Source organism: Ochotona princeps, chromosome 3 (genome assembly GCF_030435755.1).
Source record: "Ochotona princeps isolate mOchPri1 chromosome 3, mOchPri1.hap1, whole genome shotgun sequence".
NCBI lineage: Eukaryota > Metazoa > Chordata > Mammalia > Lagomorpha > Ochotonidae > Ochotona > Ochotona princeps.
Genome location: NC_080834.1, coordinates 24,661,622 through 24,681,357, shown reverse-complemented (window position 1 = coordinate 24,681,357; position 19,736 = coordinate 24,661,622). Strand labels below are relative to the sequence as shown.

At 43.3% G+C, this 19,736-nt stretch overlaps 1 long non-coding RNA gene across 1 annotated transcript; it reads left to right on the top strand.

Moving 5' to 3' along the window:
* The first annotated feature begins 3,530 nt into the window (after nucleotides 1-3,530).
* On the top strand, nucleotides 3,531-11,188 carry LOC131479793 (uncharacterized). The gene is made up of 4 exons (XR_009245099.1): nucleotides 3,531-3,610; nucleotides 7,495-7,561; nucleotides 8,979-9,158; nucleotides 11,158-11,188. It is a non-coding gene; the product is annotated as an uncharacterized LOC131479793 (long non-coding RNA).
* Nucleotides 11,189-19,736: the final 8,548 nt, after the last annotated feature.

The following is a 19,736-nucleotide window of genomic DNA, read 5'->3' as shown; positions in this document are numbered from 1 at the left end:
GGATCCACCCCAGGGTCAGGTGTTGCCTTGTTGTGCCTACATCCAACAGCAAGCACATTGCCACCAGTGAAGAGAATTTTGAAGAAATGCACCTTTTAGGAGATCAGTGTGTGTCTGCCTCATTTTTTTCACTGCTGTTTGGAGGAGTGAGTGGCTTCCATTGGATCACATTAGATTTCTGAAGTTTGGTACATTAGCCAAATGTTCATGGAATTGGCAAGCACAGCAGAGATGCACTTTGTGGCTTTGTTCTTAAAAAAAAAATCATTTTGATTTTTATCAGAAAGATTTACTGAGAGAGAAAGATCTTCCATCTGCTGGTTTACTCCTCAAGTGGCTGCAGTGGCCGGGGCTTGTCTGTTGTGAAGCCAGGAGCCAGGACTTCTGCGTCTCTCACATGGGTTCATGATCCCAAGCCATTGTTCCATGCCGTACTCCTTTCCCAGGCCACAGCAGGGAGCTGGATGGGAAGTGGAGCAGCTGGGACATGAACCGTTGCCCAGATGCGATCCTGGGTGTGCAAGGCGAGGATTTAGCTGCTGAGCCACCGTGTCTTGCCTGCGACTTTGTATCAGACCACACAAAGTGATATTGCAGGGGAAAAGAGATAGTTATTTCCCAGAAGATATTCATAGGCATCTTTTTGGATCTATTTTCAACAACCAGAGGAATTTTCTGAAGGAGTTAATCATGAAATTCTCCCATTATGGCAAATGATTACACTTGGAAATTCTAATGAAAATCACATTGGAATCTTTCCCAGTCAAATTTCGTTGATATAGTTTATGTAAAGTAACAGTAGAATACCTAATGCTACTCATTCAAACCTGGAACTCTTTTTCCTTCTAATGTTATTTCATTTTATGTTACAGAAACATATTTCCTGTAGTACATTTCTTCTACCTACTTATTTTCTAGATTTCTTTCATCTGAAAATAGTTGTATTGAGTGGTATTTTTGCTGAATCTAGAAAAAAATATTTACTTGATATTTCCCCCTTGACACTTTACATGTGTGTCCCATCATCTTTCGTTCACCTTGCCTTCTGGTGGCTCGTCTGCTCCTCCTCTGTTGGTCATCGGTGTTTGTCTTTGCATCTTCCTGTCCCTGCTTTTGGTATATTTTCTGTTTCCGAAGTGGAATAGTTTGATAATATTGTGTCAAAACATGGTTTTCATGAATTGTGTTCTGTTTTCCTTAAACTCTTGCATTTGTAACTTTTTGTGTAGGCCACATTAAGGGAAATTCCACTGTCACCTCAAATGACTCCCCCGCTGCTTTTCTTTACTTTTCTCCCATTCTGAGATTCTAATTACATGGACAGTACGCTTTTTTATTCTTTTTAAAAAAGATTTGTTTATTTTTACTGCGAAGTCAGAAATACAGAGAGGAGGAGAGACAGGAAGATTTTCTGTCCAATGATTCACTCCCCAAGTGCCCGCTACAACTGGAGCTGAGCCGATCCAAAGCCAGGAGCCCAGCGCCTCTTCTGGGTCTCTCACGTGGGTGTAGGGTCCTAAGGCTTTGGGCTGTCCTTGACTGTTTTCCCAGGCCACAAGCAAGGAGCTGGGTGAGAAGCAGGGCTGCTGGGATTAGAACCAGCACCCATATGGGATCCTGGTGCATTCAAGGGGAGGACTTTAGCTGCTAGGCCACCGCACTGGGCCCGCTTGGAGATCTTGATTGGACCATTGAACTTGCAACTTTGATCACAGAGAAAATCACAAGACTTGTGGTCTGACCTTAGAATGCATGTATCAGGACTGGGTCCCCTCAGTTGCTGATGCCTGTACTGTGGACTGCATTTCCTGATGTACATAGGGGATGTGGCAGCCAGCTCACTGAGGCCTACAGAGGATGCCGAGTACCATGTCAGAGCATGGAGGAAAGAACAGATTGGACAACTCTCCTGGTTAAGCTTTGACAGCATGTATCTGGGCAAGTAGATACACTAAGGTGGACTGTGTCGGACAATGGAGCTTGGAAAGATTTCCTCAACCTTGGAGCGATGAAACTAACCACTTCTCAGAACTATCAAAAACACTTCAGCAATACACTTGAAAAACATTCTCCACATTGGGGATCCTAGGATGACATCACGTGGCTGTCCCCATCCCTGAGTACTGACGTGCCTTGGCTGCTAGGAGCAGCCCTGTTCCCTTCCCTCTCCCCCCGCCCCCAGATACAGGAGATAAAAACTGGAAGCATTTGTCTCAACCACTTTGCCCCTTGCCTCGACCCTCCCCACCTTAAGCAGTGGTCCACATGGGCACACATCCTTCTCTACTGTGTAATCATCATCAAATCTAAAATAATGAAAGCCAAGAGGCTGATTGGGACTTGTTGAGGAATCTTCAAATTTGCCATCTTCCATTTGCCATCATGCATGTTTATTTTTACCCGATGCTTAAATTGTTTTGTAAGATGTTTTCCTTGACCTAGAGTGTCATTTTTGTGTATTTACTGTTTCTGTCTGGGATAGCCTGTGCATTTTAATATTTTCAGCGCATTTGCCTGCTATATCTGAGAGCATAATACTAACAGCTAAAACGTGCCTAGTGTCATAATCTCATAGAATAGCTCAGAAGACTGTCATCACCTCTTGAAAATCTTGTCTCATTCCCTTGGGTTATCAATTCTCAAGTCCCCATGTGGAGAAGAAATAAGACATTTTTCTTACTTATTACCTAGGTACAGTGAAGCTACTTGCTTAGGAACAGATCTAGCTAAAATAAGAGTTCTGTGTGCTTCCTGTACTTGGATGTCCACTTACTTCCCCATTCAATGTAAATTTCTGTTATTATTTTCCTGAACAGACCTTCTAATGCATTGTCTGTACACATGCAAGAGTTCCTAAGATGTGTATGTTCTGTCGCTATGTGGTAGCCTTGCTTGCCCTGGGGTCCCATGTGGGCATTGGTTCATATCCCAGCTGCTCCATTTCTCATCCAGCTCCCTGCTTGTGCCCTGATAAAGTAGAGGATGACCCAAAGCCTCGGGACCCTTTACCTGCACAAGAGACCCAGAAGAAGCTCCTGGCACCTGGCTTCGGATCACTCAGCTCTGGCCATTACAGCCACTTGGGGAATGAAGCAGTGGATGGAATCACTTTCTATATATCTTTTTCTTAACAGAAAGACATAAATGAGGCAATCTGAAGTTGAGAACCAAGTGCAACGGGGGGAGAGGGCCCAGCCCTTGCTTGCAGAACAATCCCCTCTACGAAGCAAAGAACTCTTGGTGCTGAGAATCAGTCCCTGGGCCCTGCCTGATTTTACGTTCTTTCTCTTTGGACTTCTGTTATACTTCCTGCACCACATTAAAGTATTTACTACACATTGAAGATTCTTTTTCCTGGCTTTGGGTTATGTGAAGTCACCCAAATAAATTATCAGTCGGCATTGCTACTTTATATGCAATCTACTATGATATTCCTCAGACTTCCTTGGAAAGCTGGCTTGGAATTTCATAATTATGTGATACGCTGAGAGATTTCTATCACTAGTTCATGTTCTCCTTTTCTGTTTTACAGTCTGGAATTGTAACCGTTAACACTTTAGACACGGTTAGGGATGTTATTCGTATGGCATTACCAGTACTGGGATTAACTGTAAGTAATCTGAAAGATATTTTCAGCTAAATAACTTTACTTTTTCAGATAAGTTTATTTTCATATTGCCTTTGATACATAGACACACATCTACAGTTTGTATGTTTGTATACTATACTTGTGTGTGTAAGAAACCAACTGCATATATGATGAATGTTATTGCTAGAAACATGCACACGCGAGGTAGGAAGCATTAGAGATATAATTCCCTATGAATGGGCATCACTCTGGCATTTTTATTTTAAATTTTGCATGAGCTGAAAGGTGTAGCTTAATAAAATGTGGGTATACTTTCAGATTATTTCCATCTATTTTACCCTCAATCTTACAAACATGGATAAGGAACATTTTATCAGCTTCCTATATCCTAATACCAAAGTGATAGACTTGTGTGGTAGGTTGCTCTTTCCGTCTACTGTCATTCCACTTATTCCATACCTGCTGATTCACTCCCTCAATATCAGAGTTTCAACATAAAGAACGCTAAAGTGCGTGTCTGCCTTTTTGTTTTGGAGTTTTTGAGAAGCAGAGTATATGCAGAGGCAGAGAAGGAAGTGAGAAAAGCAAGTAGAGAAAAAAAAGAGAGAGAGAGAGTTCTCCCACATATTGGTTCAGTCTATAGATGCCTGGAGTGCCCAAAGATGTTCTGGAGCTAAGATTTGGAGCCAGGGATGTAATTGATGCACCTCAAGTAACTGACAGGAACCCAAATACTTGGGTGTCCTCAGTTGCCTCCCAGAGTGTGTACTTGCAGGAAGTCAGAATCAGGACCTAGAGTTGGGATGGAAACCCAGGTATTGTGATAAAGTTCTCGGGCATCTTAACCACCTACTAAAATCCTGTCTCTTACTGTAAGTCTTGGCATAAAAATGCGAGAATAGAATCCTGCTTTTGATACTGATCTTGACAATGACATCCCTTGTGTCTCTTAAAAAAATCAGTGAAGAACAAGGTAAATTTTGAGTGAAAGCATGGCTTCTGAGGAATGTGTGTTATCACCACTTACATGATTTATTCATTATTTTTTAAGTTTCCTTTGTTCAAAGAGACACATTCAAGCACATGTAGTTGAGCATTCTCAACCATGGAGTCACTCCTCACATGTTTACAACAGCAAGAGGGCTCATTCCTGGGGCTTAGAAATGCTTCCCAGACTCAGTGGGGGTGATGGCAATCCAGATACATGGGTCCTAAGTGTTGCTCTGTTGGATGCACATTGGCAGGTTTGCAACAGAAGTTTAGTGGGAGTGTCCTGGATCCAGTGACCTGGATCAGACTCAGACACCCTGATAATTTTGCCTTTAAGTGTCTGCTCCTTTATAGACGCCTACGTTTGGCCTATGTTGTTGATGTTTTTCCTGAAATGATCACTAGTTACAAAGCTATGTCCATCTTGATGGATGCAATGGCATTTATGTTGCAACCATCGAACCCTGTTCTCGCTCATTGAAGAGCATGCATTCCATAAGGAACATAAGGAACAGTTTGCCCAGTGTTGAGCCCTGAAAACTGTCCTCTGGAACTGTGAAAACGCCCTACTATCGTGACATGCTCTGAGATTTTTATTCCCGTTTTCTCTATGTGAATCCTAGTCAAGCCTTATGAAAACGGAGGGCGATCAGAGTTTGGCATAAAAAGCCTGTTATTGTCACCATATTGCAATGAAGTTACACACTTAAAGGAAGGATAAATTGCTGAATTTCTGTGTACTGAGTAAAGAATACACCTCTGGACTTAGGTCTAATGAGTAATACATGACTCTTCAGTAAGACTGACTCAGAATTAAGCCTTGGAAGAGAGGGAGTTGTTACATGAATCTGGTTGGTGACATGGCTTCAACATTTAACTAGAGTTAATTTTATTTAATGGCTAGAGTTTTAAAAAAATATTTATTTATTTTTACCACAAAGTCAGACAAAGATCTTCCATTCACTGGTTTACTCCCCGAGCGGCCGCAACGACCAGGACTGAGCAGATCAGAAGCCAGGAGCCAGGAGCTTCTTCCGGGTCTGCCACACGAATGCAGGGTCCCAAGGCTTTGGGTAGTCCTCCACAGCTTTCTCAGGCCACAGGCAGGGAGCTGGATGGGAAGTGGGGCTGCCGGGATTAGAACCGATGCCTGTATGGGATTCTGGAGCAATCAAGGCGAGGATTTTAGCTGCAAGGCTACTGTGCCTGGCCCCATGGTTCGAGTTTTATTTGTTGAAAAGTCTCATCAGAAACAAATTCTTCCAATTTATGGATGAGTGGTGCCCATTTTTCTGTCTGTCCCAGTGAAGACACTGCACATAAGAGTTCCATACTTGCAAACTAGCATTGGGTTAGATTTTCCTGCTATCAGAAAAAGGTTAGGCAATGGATCTGTATGTATGTGCACATTTGTGAGAGACAGCTTTCATACCCAGGGCACTCCACAATGGCAAGATAATGCATTTTATAGATAATGAAGGCTATCAGAAAGATGATAAATGATCACGCCATTTGAATCTTTTTTTTTTTAAATTAATTACATTGCATTATGTGACACAGTTTTACATTGTATTATGTGACAGTTTTATAGGCACCGGGATTCTCCCCATCCCTCCCCAAACCCTCCCCCCATGGTAGATTCCTTCACCTTGTTGCATTACCACAGTTCAAGTTCAGTTGAGATTCCTTCATTGCAAGTATATACCAAGCATAAAGTCCAGCATCCTATTGTCCAGATAAGTTCAACGGTTTCTTAGGGAGACCATCTCTGGTTTGAAGGTAGAGCCGGCAGAGTATCATCCCGATCAATTAAAAGTCCCAACATAACATCAGCAACAATTTATAATGTTGTGGAATTAGTGGACATAGTATTGAGTAACCAAAATGTTAAAAAAAAAATGCAGGTTCTTAACCACATCCTGTGACTTCTTCATTGACATTTCAATTTTAGTTTATATACTACCGGGTTCTATACACCTTAAAATGGCTATAGATTACTATTCAGCTGTCTCATGTCTATTTTCATTATAGTGTTTAGCATTTTATAACGTTGAAGCATAATTTTGTTGAACCTGGCTTTTTTTCGGGTAGTCTAGACTGGCTATAACTCTAACAAGACATTTGTCAACAGTTTAGGTGCAGAACAGTTTAAGGGGGGGTGTGCAGAGCAACTAATCTTTGTGTCCCACCTTGTAAGGTATAAGTGAATCCACGCTGACCATTTCCTGTCTGATTCTAAGCTTTCCTTGTTGTTCTCTATCTATTCTAGATTTTTTATTTTAAGTTGCTCCCTCTTGAAATTAATTGAAATCGCTGAACAAAAATGTAATGTAGATGTGCTGGTTTCAGCTGGTGTTTCTAGAATTGCATAGATAATCCTGTTCTTCATGTGGCCTGTTCTCCAGCTAAGAATCCTCATTTCTGTCCTCTTCATTGTCATCTAGATACTTGCCTGCTGTTTTTGGATGGCTGAGTTTAGGATGTTATGCAGGTATTACTTTGTTTAGACACATTCTTGGTGTGTGGACAAGGACATGGAAAGGAATCATACTATTCTCCAAGGAGTCGGCTGACTGAGGGAAAAGTGATCAGGAGTAGACTTACCTTCATTAGTGTATTGGCATAAATGTGTTAAGGAATTTAACTTTGTTGGACAGAATTGCAATGGCTCAGATCCATGACTTTATCAAAAGTCATATGACATGTATCTGGGGCACACACTTGGGGTCTCTGAGAGGGCCGGTGTCAATTCTATTAACAGCTATGGCCACACATTCCAATGGATCAAATGGCATCGTCACTGGTCCCAATTATTTTCTTCTTTGGGAATGCAAAAATGCTCAGGAACTATGTCTTTCAGTGTTCTCTCATGAAGACATGCTTTGAGGCCTAGTTCTTTTTTTTTTGTCTCCAAGGGCTCAGAAAAAGATTACCAACTGTGGGTGCATGCTGGAAAGAACGTGCCTCCCTTCCCACTCCTGGGTAAGTGTCCGGGAAAATCAAAGAAATTAACTGGTTCAAAATTGCACTTTCAGTCCTGTGTATTGATGGTTTTTCCTAAAGATTATACCCCAAGAGCCTCTTGCAATCATCATTCACACATTTAAAACAGATTTACCACATGCTTACTGCATGGCAGATCCAGGCACCTGTTCTCTGGCTTCATTCATCGATTTTCATGATAGATGGAGCAGAAAGGAGGTTTATGCTCTGCGTCCTGACATCATAGGTATAGACAATGGGAAAATGTCCAGCATATCTTTGTCAAGATATCTTTAACACTTTCATTGGGAGTCTTTCCTTTATTGGGAGTAGTGATGCGTACGACAATGTATCCACTTCTTGGCTGCTATCCTCTATTGTACAATTCATCTATGAGACCATATGTATACAGACACATAAAATATGCATATTCACATACATTGTCATATATGTATGTGTGCACATACATACAGGTGCATGTGTAAATACATAGGCATCTGTGTATGCATAAATATTCACACATGCATGTGCTCCTACAATATGAATGCATATTTATGTATATGCATGTATAATATCCTATACCCATCCATATATATGTATATATTCACACACATGGGTATACACATAGGCATATATATATTAAAACTACACATGTATTAAAACTTCATCTGTATTCCTAAGTCTAATAAAAATGATTTTGCTTGCACTCTGTAAAACACTGGGTAGGATAGCTCTGGGTCTCCAACACTTCGTACCCCTCCCTCCGTTAGCTGTGAAGACCACCAGAGAGGGCCACTGTGGGGAGGAAGTGTAGCAGCAAACCATGGCTGCAATGCTGTTGAATATGCTGGATATGGATCTGAAACTTAGAAAAGAGTCTCTTACCATGAGTTAACGTCTTGGGAGAAAGTTTCTTGATCACAGTAACTCATGAGATGTATAACCCAGTTATTAATGTTTACCACTGATGTTTGCTCATATATCTGCACAAAGCAGTCTATGTAATTAGAAAGTATGGAAAGTGATAGCTTGTTGAAAATGATTGCATCTTTACACATGAGTTGCAAGATCTCATTGGCCTCAACACGGGCATTAGAAGGCCTTCTATGCTTTCAATGAACATTGCAGAAGTCATCACCATGCAGTGTACTGAAGTATCTATGCTTTCCAAACTAGGTAATGGGTTTCTATTTCATTTTCTCTTGACTTTGGGAACGTCCTCTGCTATGGTAGCCCCTTTATGCAGAGTCTTTCCAAAGAGGTTGCACACAATCACTCAGAGGATGTAGTTTCTCTCTTGCAAAAGTGCCCGGAGAGCCCGAGTTGCCATTAGTGCAGTGTCCACACTGACAATTGATGTGTTTGATTATACTTACCACTATCAGCCTGATGTATATTGAGATTCTTCTCTGCCTAGGTCACGAGCACCCGTATGTAATTCAAGAACACTACCATGAGGTTTTACCCAATCAATGTACACCGGAGAAGTCCACCTCTCCGTCCAGCCTTCGGCAGGCCATCCCGAAGATCTTAAAGTCTGGACAATTGCAATTTGTCTTGAAATGCCGTGAGAAACCAAGATCCCGCCTTAGGGGTGGTGAGTGCTTTTGTTAGCAGCAAAGGCCTGTCCTTGGCGCATATCTGCATTCCTGAGAACAAATTCACAGCACAGAGGTATTCTCTATATGGGAGGATGAGCATGTAGAGACAGGGACCCAACACCTGCTGAGGTTCAACTTTAGACAAATGATTTGAAGGCAGAATGATTTAAGTACATTCTACAAGCAAGTAATGGGTTATGTTGTTACACTTACACAATACAGTCATGTGAGTAATAGGAACACCAGGTGGCTGGCACACAGTTGAAACTGTTTTCTGTTTTAAGCAAAAATTTGAACATGGTAGCTTGCAGGAGCAGATGTCTGCATTTGAGAATGTATTTCTTCTTACCTCTTTTCAAAATGGTGGAACTATGAATGCTTGGTATTGGGTTGCTGTGTGATTTCATGCCCACGTGGAGACTATTATCCCAGGAAGAATGACTATGGAGTCTCCATTGGTGGCAAAAGACTGGTGTCTAGACCTATTTAGGCCATCTTATTATGAAATGAAATAATTTTACCCAGGGGTGTGGTGAATCAAGTAGCACGTTACATTACTCAATACAGTGAGGTGTAGGTAACATCATGCTGTGCAAGTGACAAGTGGAGTGAACCTGAAGGTTCAAGGTCTGAGGATCTAGGCTGATGAAGCGACATATCTTAGAGCTCATTTGGCTTGCTCTGTGATTCAGTAACATAAGGATTGCCCACCAATTTTATCTGATGGTGATGCATTCAGGAGCCCAGAAATGCCAAAGAATAGCTGGTGAAAGACACTTGGTGAAATGTGACTCCCCTATGTCACGGCACCTTGGCTCCTCTGGTGCCTTTTTCAATATTAAATATAAGTGGATGACCTCAGGAAACCATTTAGGTGCCTCATGACCAAAACATGAATATCTGAGTAGTAGACATTCAAAACTCAAGTTTTCTTCATGATCTTCTTGTCTATGGGAAGCTGTTTCAGTGGGCACTTGGTAGAGCTTGATAAGTAGTTAAAAACCTGGTTTGTGTAGTTTTACACTCATAAAGAGATGTGTGTAGAAGATGAAATCAGACCAACCAGGGACAGCCTAATCTTTGTAACCCTGCAGGGTGAGGGAGGCAGAGGATGATTGAACTAGGTCAGGCAGCTTGTGTCATGCCACAGATCTCTCTGAATGGAGTGAATTCACAGTGTTTCTTTACTCCAAGACCCAGCCAGGAAATCTCAGAAAAGGCAATGTAACATGAAAGTATATTATGAAACACCCTTGGTTTGAAATTCTTCTAGATTTTCAAATGAGATATGACTCCTGAATCCACTGAGTAAGCAGGATATACACACACCACAAAGGCAAAAGTGATCTGAGAAGTATCACTTTCAGAAGAGTGGAACCTGAAAAGCTTCCTCAAGTATCTATCTTTACCATTCAATAGATTGTTAGAATAAGGGGCTGGAACACAAAGAGAGAGACACAGAGAGAGAGAGAGAGAGAGCGAGCCTTCCTGTTTTTTTCTTCGCTCTGTAAATGCCAGCAGTGGCCATGATTGTACCAGGATTAGTGTCAGTGTTGGGGTCAGGGCAGGAGTCTGAGATCTTATCCATGTCACCCTTATGAGAGGTGGGATTGGAAGTAGATTTTTGGAACTTCTTCCATGTTGCACTTGCAAGAAGCAGGAATTCAGTTGTATTAGCCAGGGCCTGCATTTGTAAGAAGTTAGAACTGGAACCCTATGAAGGCATCAGACGAGGTTCTCTGATATGGGTCTTAGGCATGTTAGGCAGTAGGCTAAACACTGGCTCCTAACTACCACCTTACAGGAAATTTGCAGGAAAACACATTAATGCCACATGGATACAAATAGCTAATTTTGGATGAGAGGAACTTGTACATGCAAATGCCTCTGTTTTTCTCTTTTCTAATTCAGACAAAAAACATGTATCCAATGGAAAAGGTAGAAAGAGAATCTGTCATTGACAGTGTACCTGTAATAATTTCACTTTCTCCTCAGGATTCCTCAGAAGCTGCATGTCTTGCTGGCGTGCCACCACAATCCAAAATGATCCTCCACAGGATGCTGATTCATCTGTGGAGTTCAATGTGCTTCAAATGGATGACCTTGCAAGAATAATTTTGGTAGGTGTCATTACGCTCTTCTGAAGGCAAGTCTTTGTCAACCACTGGCTTTGACTGACAGGCTCTCTTATTCTGACCTCAAATACAAGCACAATCCAATTAGGTATTGCAGCCTTACTTGAAACACAACAGGAAGAAATGATAAGCTATCTACTTCACTGGTTTCAGTAATGTCCTCCAGTAACCTGCTCACCAAAGCCAAAATCCCTGTGAGTTCCCATCCACACTGCATCTTCTAACCTCTTTCTTGAAATGTTCCTCCATTCCTTTGTCTAGATGACTCAGACTTCTCACTCAACCTCATTCACATGAGCTTAATTTGTATTTCAGATTCCTCAAAGCATAATCCTGCAATGTATTTATACTCCCATCGTGAGAAAATGTATCAAATAAAATCCACGGGACTTGGCGTATGTTCTTTCCAATGAGGATTTTTACTAGGCAGAAAGCACGTTGGCTGATTGTCCAGTATATTTGCTTACACTCTCCTGGATATAGAGAGTAGCATCCTGAGTGGGAAAGAATTTATCAATTTAGGTGCATGCTAGATGTTACGCTAGGCCTTGCACCATATACAAGTTCATGGAGTTCCTAGGGTCTTCATTAAGATTATATCCTTAATGGATAAAAGGAACGCATCAGTCAGGTAACATATTATGTCCAAGGTCACATGCAAAAAAAGGACACTAATAAAGGACAAATTCCCATGGTGGTTTGACTGTGAAGCAGAAGGAAATGAAATCTAGTAGGATGGGCACGCAAAGAAGCCATCTTGCCATGTGTGGACATTTATCCTGGTTTTTTTTTAAGGATTAATTTTTTAATTAATCCTTCCAGGTCTCCCATGTGGGTGCAGGGTCCCAAGGCTTTGGGCTGTCCTTGACCGCTTTCCAAAGCCACAAACAGGGAGGTGAATGGGTAACGAGGCTGCTGAGATTAGAACTGGTGCCCATATGGGATCCTGGTGTGTGCAAGGTGAGGACTTTAGCCACTATGCTACTGTGCTGGGCCCTCCCTGGTTTTAAATGAGTGTAGACAACTATAGGAAGCAGCAGGGCAGCCCATAGTCATTGAAAGAAGGTTGAGTTGATGGCAACAAGTGTGGCAATAATGTTTTCCCAGTTAAGAAACAATGAGAGTGGCAGTGTAAATAGTAGAGATAAAGCTGTTAAATGCTTGAAAAATGTTTTGGTTTTACAGTTTTGTTTCCTGTACTGGAAAATAAGGTTAAAATCAGCAGTCAAAAACCATTAGGTGTATGTGCACAGATTAGATGGGCGATTGGAAAATATATTTAGAGCCACTGAGACAAATTTCCTTCCTTTCCATCCATCAGCTCTTGCTATGTTAATTCACATCTCGTGTCTGTTCTTCCCCACAGGTGTAGTCCCATCATCTGGGCTGGTGGTTATGAAATGTTCTATAATTTGCTGTCTTTTTTCTTTGCCACAGGAGATGCTTCATGTTTTGAAGGAAAAGGGGCCACAGACAAAGGATGTTTTTCATAAGATTGACAACATAAAATCATTTCTATCCCTGAAAGAAAGAGTTATGCTTGGAGGAGTATTTGATTGGGCTAATGAATCTCCACTTGTCGTAGCCGCTTTATTAAAGGTAGGGAGAGGTGTGTTATCATCCATGCATAGTAAGGAAGCTGTGTGAAGGGTTTCGTTTATCATGGTGAAGAGCCTGGAAGTTTTCTGCCCTTTGTGATCCCGCCTTGATGGCTTGGCTGGGGGCTGTGTGGATTCTAGGCCTGACACCCAGCAGGACACCTGGCAGGTCACGTAGGCAGACCACTCCTCAGGAAGGAGGTACCTGGTGTTTGATAAGATCCACCACCCTATAGCTCATCGATTTGTACTTTTTGAAAGTCGCTAGTTTCAAACCCACCAATAGAAGCCTGCTAGATCATGACTGTATAATTAATAGCCTGAAATGTATAAAAACTGGGGTCTTTTCTTTTCTCTCGGGGTCTTTTCCTCTCTCTCTCTGGCTTGCGGGCTTGCTAGCCCTGCGGATCCTGCAGCGGCTGCCCCTCCCCCGCCCGGCCATGCTGGGCTGGGGGAGGTGGCTGGGAGACCTAGGTTAGTTCGAATAAACCACTTTTATGCCTTAGCACCGGCTTCAGACTTGATGATTATCTGGGGATTTCAGAAACCGGCACAACAATGGCAGCTCAAGAACAGTGATTGGCCGGATTGACTAAGCATCCAAGAAATCAAAGAAAGCATCAGAAATTCCAAACTGTAGGTGGCTGCTTCCTTCATTGGACAGATGCATGTTAGGCTTCCCTAGTTTTCAAAACCTACTCCTGCTGTCTGCATCTGCACACTCTATGCAAAGTAATGCTACCATAGTTTCTAATACAAAAGGGTCTTCCAAATCCTGATTATTCATATGAAAGTTTGGCCAAAACAATCCTCCTGTATATGCTGAATTTGATAGTACTTTGCTTATGACATCAAACTTTTCCAAACACACCTCATTTGAAGCTGTTGAAAACCACTCTAGGGGTTTTCTACATTACACAAACATCTACCATAAAATGAATTAAAATACACCTAGACCCAAAGAAGAGGTGCCTTGATTTCATCGTGGCTCTTTCCCAGTCTCATGCCCTTTGCTTGACAGGTACTTAAGAAGGACTGCTTAGAGCTGCCTCAATGCCAACCCCCATTGGTATCTTATGTTCATTCTTACTGTACTTAAGCAAGTACTCATAGTTGTGTTTGCATAGTAGCCAGTCCTGATCACAAAGTTTAGATCAAAAGATTGTGAAAGTGCCTACAACAGGCAAAGCAAGGTTAGAATTCTAAAAATGTTGAGTGTTGTGGAATGTTGGGGCTTGGGTGGCTGTCATTCCACATCAGAGCACCAGTTGGAGCCCTGCTGTGTTTTGGCTGGATAATCCTGTTAATGCCTCTCAGAAGTCAGAAAAACACAGCTAAAGTACTGATCTCCTTGCCATCCCTGTGGGAGACAAGAATAAAGCTCTTAGCTTCTGGCATTAGACTAGGCCTGACCTTAATACTTTGGTATTATCCTCATTTGTCTATGCATGATCTCTCTCTCTCTCTCTGTCTCTCTGTCTCTCTCTCTCTCCCTCTCTCTCTCTCTCTCTCCCTCTCTCTCCCTCTCTCCCTCTCTCTCTGTCTGTCTGTCTTTCTCTCCTTTCCCTTTCCTTCTCTCTTAGTGCATCTATCCCTACCTTCTCTCACTCTTTGTTTTTGTTATATTTGTGTGTCTCCCTCTCTCTGCATTTCTGACAATTTTGTGGAGAATGTGTGGGCCCCACCCTTGGAAATACAAGTCCTGCCGGTTAGCTCCAGAGTTGGTGATGGGCTGAGCTAGGTGTGACCATGGAACCTGCCATCACTTATGGGTAAAGGAACCAACAATAGTCTTGGCAGGTGAAGGCAGCAGCACCCAATTGTGCATCCTAAAACAGGGTATCTGATGGGCTGGGCTGCAACATTCACTAGCTTATACAGGCCAAAATGGAAGGGTAGACTATGCCAGGCACTGGCCTAACATCCACTGGCATGTATCAGATCTGGGTCTGGGAGTGGGTCAAGTGGAAGAACTTGGGAAACTCTCCTATTGGGTCACAGCTCTTACTGATGACCACATGGTCCAGGCCTGGGGTTGGGCAAGCTGGGCAAAGTACCTCCAATGACTGGCTAATGTGTAGGTTGGTTATGGAAGGGGGCAGACTGGGCAGGGCTGAATAAACCTTAACTCACAAGGAAGAATATAAATCAGATTGGAGCACAGGTCATGCCGAGCTAGGCTCTTACACCTACTGGTTTGCGTGAGCCAGGGATGCTAGGCCACAGCATCTAAGGCAAAGGCCTCACCTGTGTGAGGGGCTATGCCGAGCTGGGTCAGAGCAACCACTGGCACACATGTAATCTATGGCTGGGAACAGGCCTGTTTGGGGGGCTAAGAGGACACCCTCGCTGGGTTGCAGTTCCCACTGGTGAGTGTGGGGACCGAAGTGAGGGCTGTGTTCTGGTCTGGGTATGGCTGCAGTGTCTCTTGGCACTGGGGCCTGGGGCTGGGTGCAGGGCAGACTAGGCTAGGTCTCTGCCTCTACTGAGCCAAGTGTGACTGTGTCTGGGTATGGATGAACCTTGGCTGGGCTGAAACATCCAACAGTAAGAACTGGAATGGGTTGAAGGCAGGTCAGGAAAGGCCACTGTTATTGCCAGGGCAGGAGGTGGACTAAGTAGGGCTGACCCATGGACCCACCAGTATGCACAAGATCTGGCACTGGGAGAGGTTCTGAGGAGGAGCTTGGGAAACTCCTCTGTCGGGACACAATCCCTGCAGGTGAGCACAAGAACCACGATAGGGAGTGGCCCCGACCAGAGCAGGGAAAGGTACCTGCCGACATACATTTGGCGTAGATCAGGGGGACACAAGGCTGAACCAATTCACACCACCTGCTGGCAAATCCGAGCACCAGAATAGAGTGTGGGTCCAGGCCAGGTTTGGTTGCAACATATAGCAGTACACATTACGGCTGGGACTGGGTGCCTGTGGGGCTGGGATAGGCTGTAACCCCCACCAGCATCAGCTGGAATTGGGGGTGGGTTGGGTCAGGACAGGCTTCAGCACCCACTAGCAAATGCTGATGTGAGGGGTGCTATGCCAGACTGTGCCTCAGCACCCAACCAGCACAAGTGAGAACCAGGAAGGGAGGGGGCAAAGCTGGCAGGGGGTATGTGGAGGGCTCCCCTGTTGGAAAGCCACTCCCACTGGAGCGTGAGTTGGGATGGGGGTAGACCAGACCAGGCAGAGCTACAACACCTGTCGGCCTCATGTGAGCTAGATCAGGGGAAGGCCAGGCTGAGCTGACTGTTCCTACTGATGCAAGCATAAATTAGAGTGGGTGAGGGTTGGTTGGGCTTTGCCACAGCATCAGCTGTCAGAGGCTGGCACTGGGGGCTAATTCTGTCAAATTAAACTGCAGAACCACCTGGAGAGTGTATGTTTCAGGAGTGGAAGTGGCCCAGTAGGGAAATACTGGGTGTTACCACTCCCTGCTGGAGAACATGAAAACCAAGACTGGGGCAGGGGTGGCTAGACAGAACAGCACCTGCCAGTATGTGTGTGGGCTGGATGTTGGGTTGAACTAGGCATCAGTGCCCATTAACATGTATAATAGCTGAATGGGATGTGGGACAGACTGGACAAGTCAGCGGTACATACTGGCAAGCATGGGAACCAGGGTAGGGGGCAGGCCTGGTGGGGGATATTGGGAGTTGCCCTAACTAGGCTGCAGCTCCCACTGGTTTGCGTGAGGGCCGAGTGTGAAGTGGACAGAATCAGGCTTGACCACCCATTGGTTCGCTTGGAAGACAGGGCTGGAGACAGAACTGACCCAGCGGTTGCAACCACCAGCATATGTATAAGCTGATAGGAGTGATGGACTGTGCCAGACCCTGTATTGACATTTACACACAATAATCAGGTCTGGGATCACTTCAAACAACATTCTTTGGGGATTCCTCCAACTGAACTGCTGATTTCAGAACCCAATCATGAAGAGAATTGCAGGTTCCGTGGTTTGACCATGGAGTGCATGTGTCAAAGCTGAGCCTCCTCAGAGACTCAGATGGAACAGTGGACAGCATAATCTTTAATAGTTGATTAAATATTATGGAGGATATGGCAGTCTATTGGAACCTGCAGAGGACACTTAGTACCAGAACAGAGGATGGAGGACAGAACAAATAGATCCTCTACCCCAGCCACACATTGGCAGTGAAGATATGGGCAAAAGGAGACTCTAAGGTGGGCTATATCGCTTCTTGGCCTTTTGGCTAAGATCAAGTGTAAAGTGGGCTGTGTCAGCCAGTGGATTCTGGAGAGATTTCATCATATTGGAATGGCGAGATTGGCAGCAATTCAGAACTGTTGAACTATAAAAACTACTTGAGCAGTGCCCTCGGAGCATGCTTCGTGTTGGGGACCCTGGGATGTGGTGGGAGGCCTGGTGGGGCGCCTCCATTTATCTCCCCCTTACCCAGATACACACACACACACATAAAATGTGGAAACAATGTTCTTACCCACTCTCCTGTAACCCTTGACCCTTTGTGCTCTAATCAACTATTAAAGATTATTAAAATAAAAGAATAAAAAAAATTCTAAAAACTCAAACGAGAGGCGGCATTGACACTTGGTGCAGCTGTCACCTGCAGGGTCAGCATTCTATATGGGGAATGGTTCAGATTCTCATTGTTTTGCTTGACGTTCCTCTTCCTGTTCATCACCTGGGGAATCAGTGGAAGACAGCCCTAGTGAGAGCGCTTGTGCACCCATGTGGGAGACTCAGATGAATTTCCTGTATCCTGGCTTTGACATGGCCCATTCTTGGATGTTACTGCCATTTGGGGAGCAAACCAGCAGATGGAAAATCTTTCTCTCCCCTTCTGTCTGTAATTTTCCATTTCAAATAAACAGATTTTTTTCTAAGAAAGCATAAAAGATATAAAATGTACATTTATCTTAAGTGTACAATGAAATCACAATTATTATCGGGGTTTCTATAGGCAGATATAATGGAACAAAAGCCAAATTGAATTGTTGGTAATTTTAGCAACTGTGAAACCAAAATCTGTTACTTAATAATTGCACAAACTGGGGCTGGGGAAATGCCAGCATCTGTGAAATTGTGTCATAAAATGAAATAATTTAAAAAAATTTACACAAACACTGTAAATTTGGGAAATTTATTATCCTAGCTTTTTCTCTTAACCTCCGCATAATGCCATATGATAAGAAGCAACAGTTCTGTAATGAGCTATAAACTACCAGTAGTTTGCTGAAATCATGACAATATATTCTAGATAGGGTAATCACAAGTTTGCACTGTCCATTCTGAGGAACACACATGAAACTGATGCCACATTTTTTTTTTAAAAAGATGTGATATTTAGCCTTCTGCAAGTGTTGTAGTGTGACTCTGGGTAAATACAATGTGAATCACCTGGAGAGTTGGTCCAGACCACAAATAAATGGAAGCATCCAACTGAATTTGCCCTTGCGCAACCTAGGAGCAGAGGTGCAGTTGCAAATATCATTTCTGTGTTCTCCTTGGGTCAGTGTGGTTTTTTAACACCCTGTTAGCTCGGAAGCCCAGGCAAGTCCAGAGAGGCTACCTGTCCCACATTCATGAAAATGCAGTGCTCAACAGACCCAGAAATTCCCAAGTCATCCCATATTCCTATGGTTATTCAGAGATGGTGAGTCCCTTCTACACACACTCGGGGTACTTGGGAAGCGATAAAAGATGGCCCAAATACTCAGGTCCGTGTGACTCACGTGGCAGAGCTCCTGGCTTCACATGGCCCTGATTTGGCCTGGCCAGTGTGGCTACATGCAGAAAAAAGCAGTGTATGGGAGGTCTCTCTATCAGTTTCTATCTCTCCCTGGCACTTCATCTTCCAAATATTGATTTTTTTTCATGTTTCAAGTAATACACATATGAGAGCACAAATGCATTTGTGTGTGCATAGACACACACATGCACATACACATGAAGATCATTATTGTATGACTGTTCACTCCCCAGTTGACCATCATGTACTGGGCTTGATTGGGTTGGGCTAAGCTGAAGCTTGGAAACCGGAACTCCATCTAAGTCTCTGATGTGAGTGTCAGGGTCCCAAGCAATTGGGCAATTAATATTTACAGCATTCTCACACACATTAGTAAGGAGCTGGAACAGAAGTGGAGTACCCAGAAATTGAAATGTCCTGATTTGGACTGCCGAGTTTCCTGGAACAGGTTAACACACTGCTGTAGTTATGCCCCAAAGAAGATGTAGACAATAAAGGACTTTGTCTTCCCTCCCAGAACTTTCTAGAATCTGATTTCACACATATCATTTTAGTCAGAAGAAATCCAAGCACCCATTTCTGGATGTACACATTGGTGTAAATGGCAAGCTAAGCTTTAAAGAGGTCACAGTTGGAGTTTCTAGAAAATTGTGATAAAAATGAATGTTACAATGAAATGTTACTTCTACACTTGCTCCAAACCATATTTGTCAACAAATGTTTATGATTCTTTTTTCATCTCCTTAAGGATTGTCTTCGACTGATCCCCAGTACTATTTTTATGAAACAACTGTACTGTAAGTGGATTAGTGTTCTTGACAAACAGGATGAAGAGAAAGCCACGGAGATCAAGAGGTGATTATATAATTAACATTGACTCCTGACATGTCTCAAAATACAGCCAACACAATTTGAGAAAAATATGTGCACTTTGAAAGGGGTTCTCATAATCGCACACACAAAGAATTAGAAGATGGGTAGACTGTGCCACATTAACCCATTGACTTTTTATTTCATACCACATGGCAGTGCTGTGCAGACCTGGGAATTGTATACATTCTGAATATCACATTGATGAGGAAGAATCTCACTGATCTCAAAG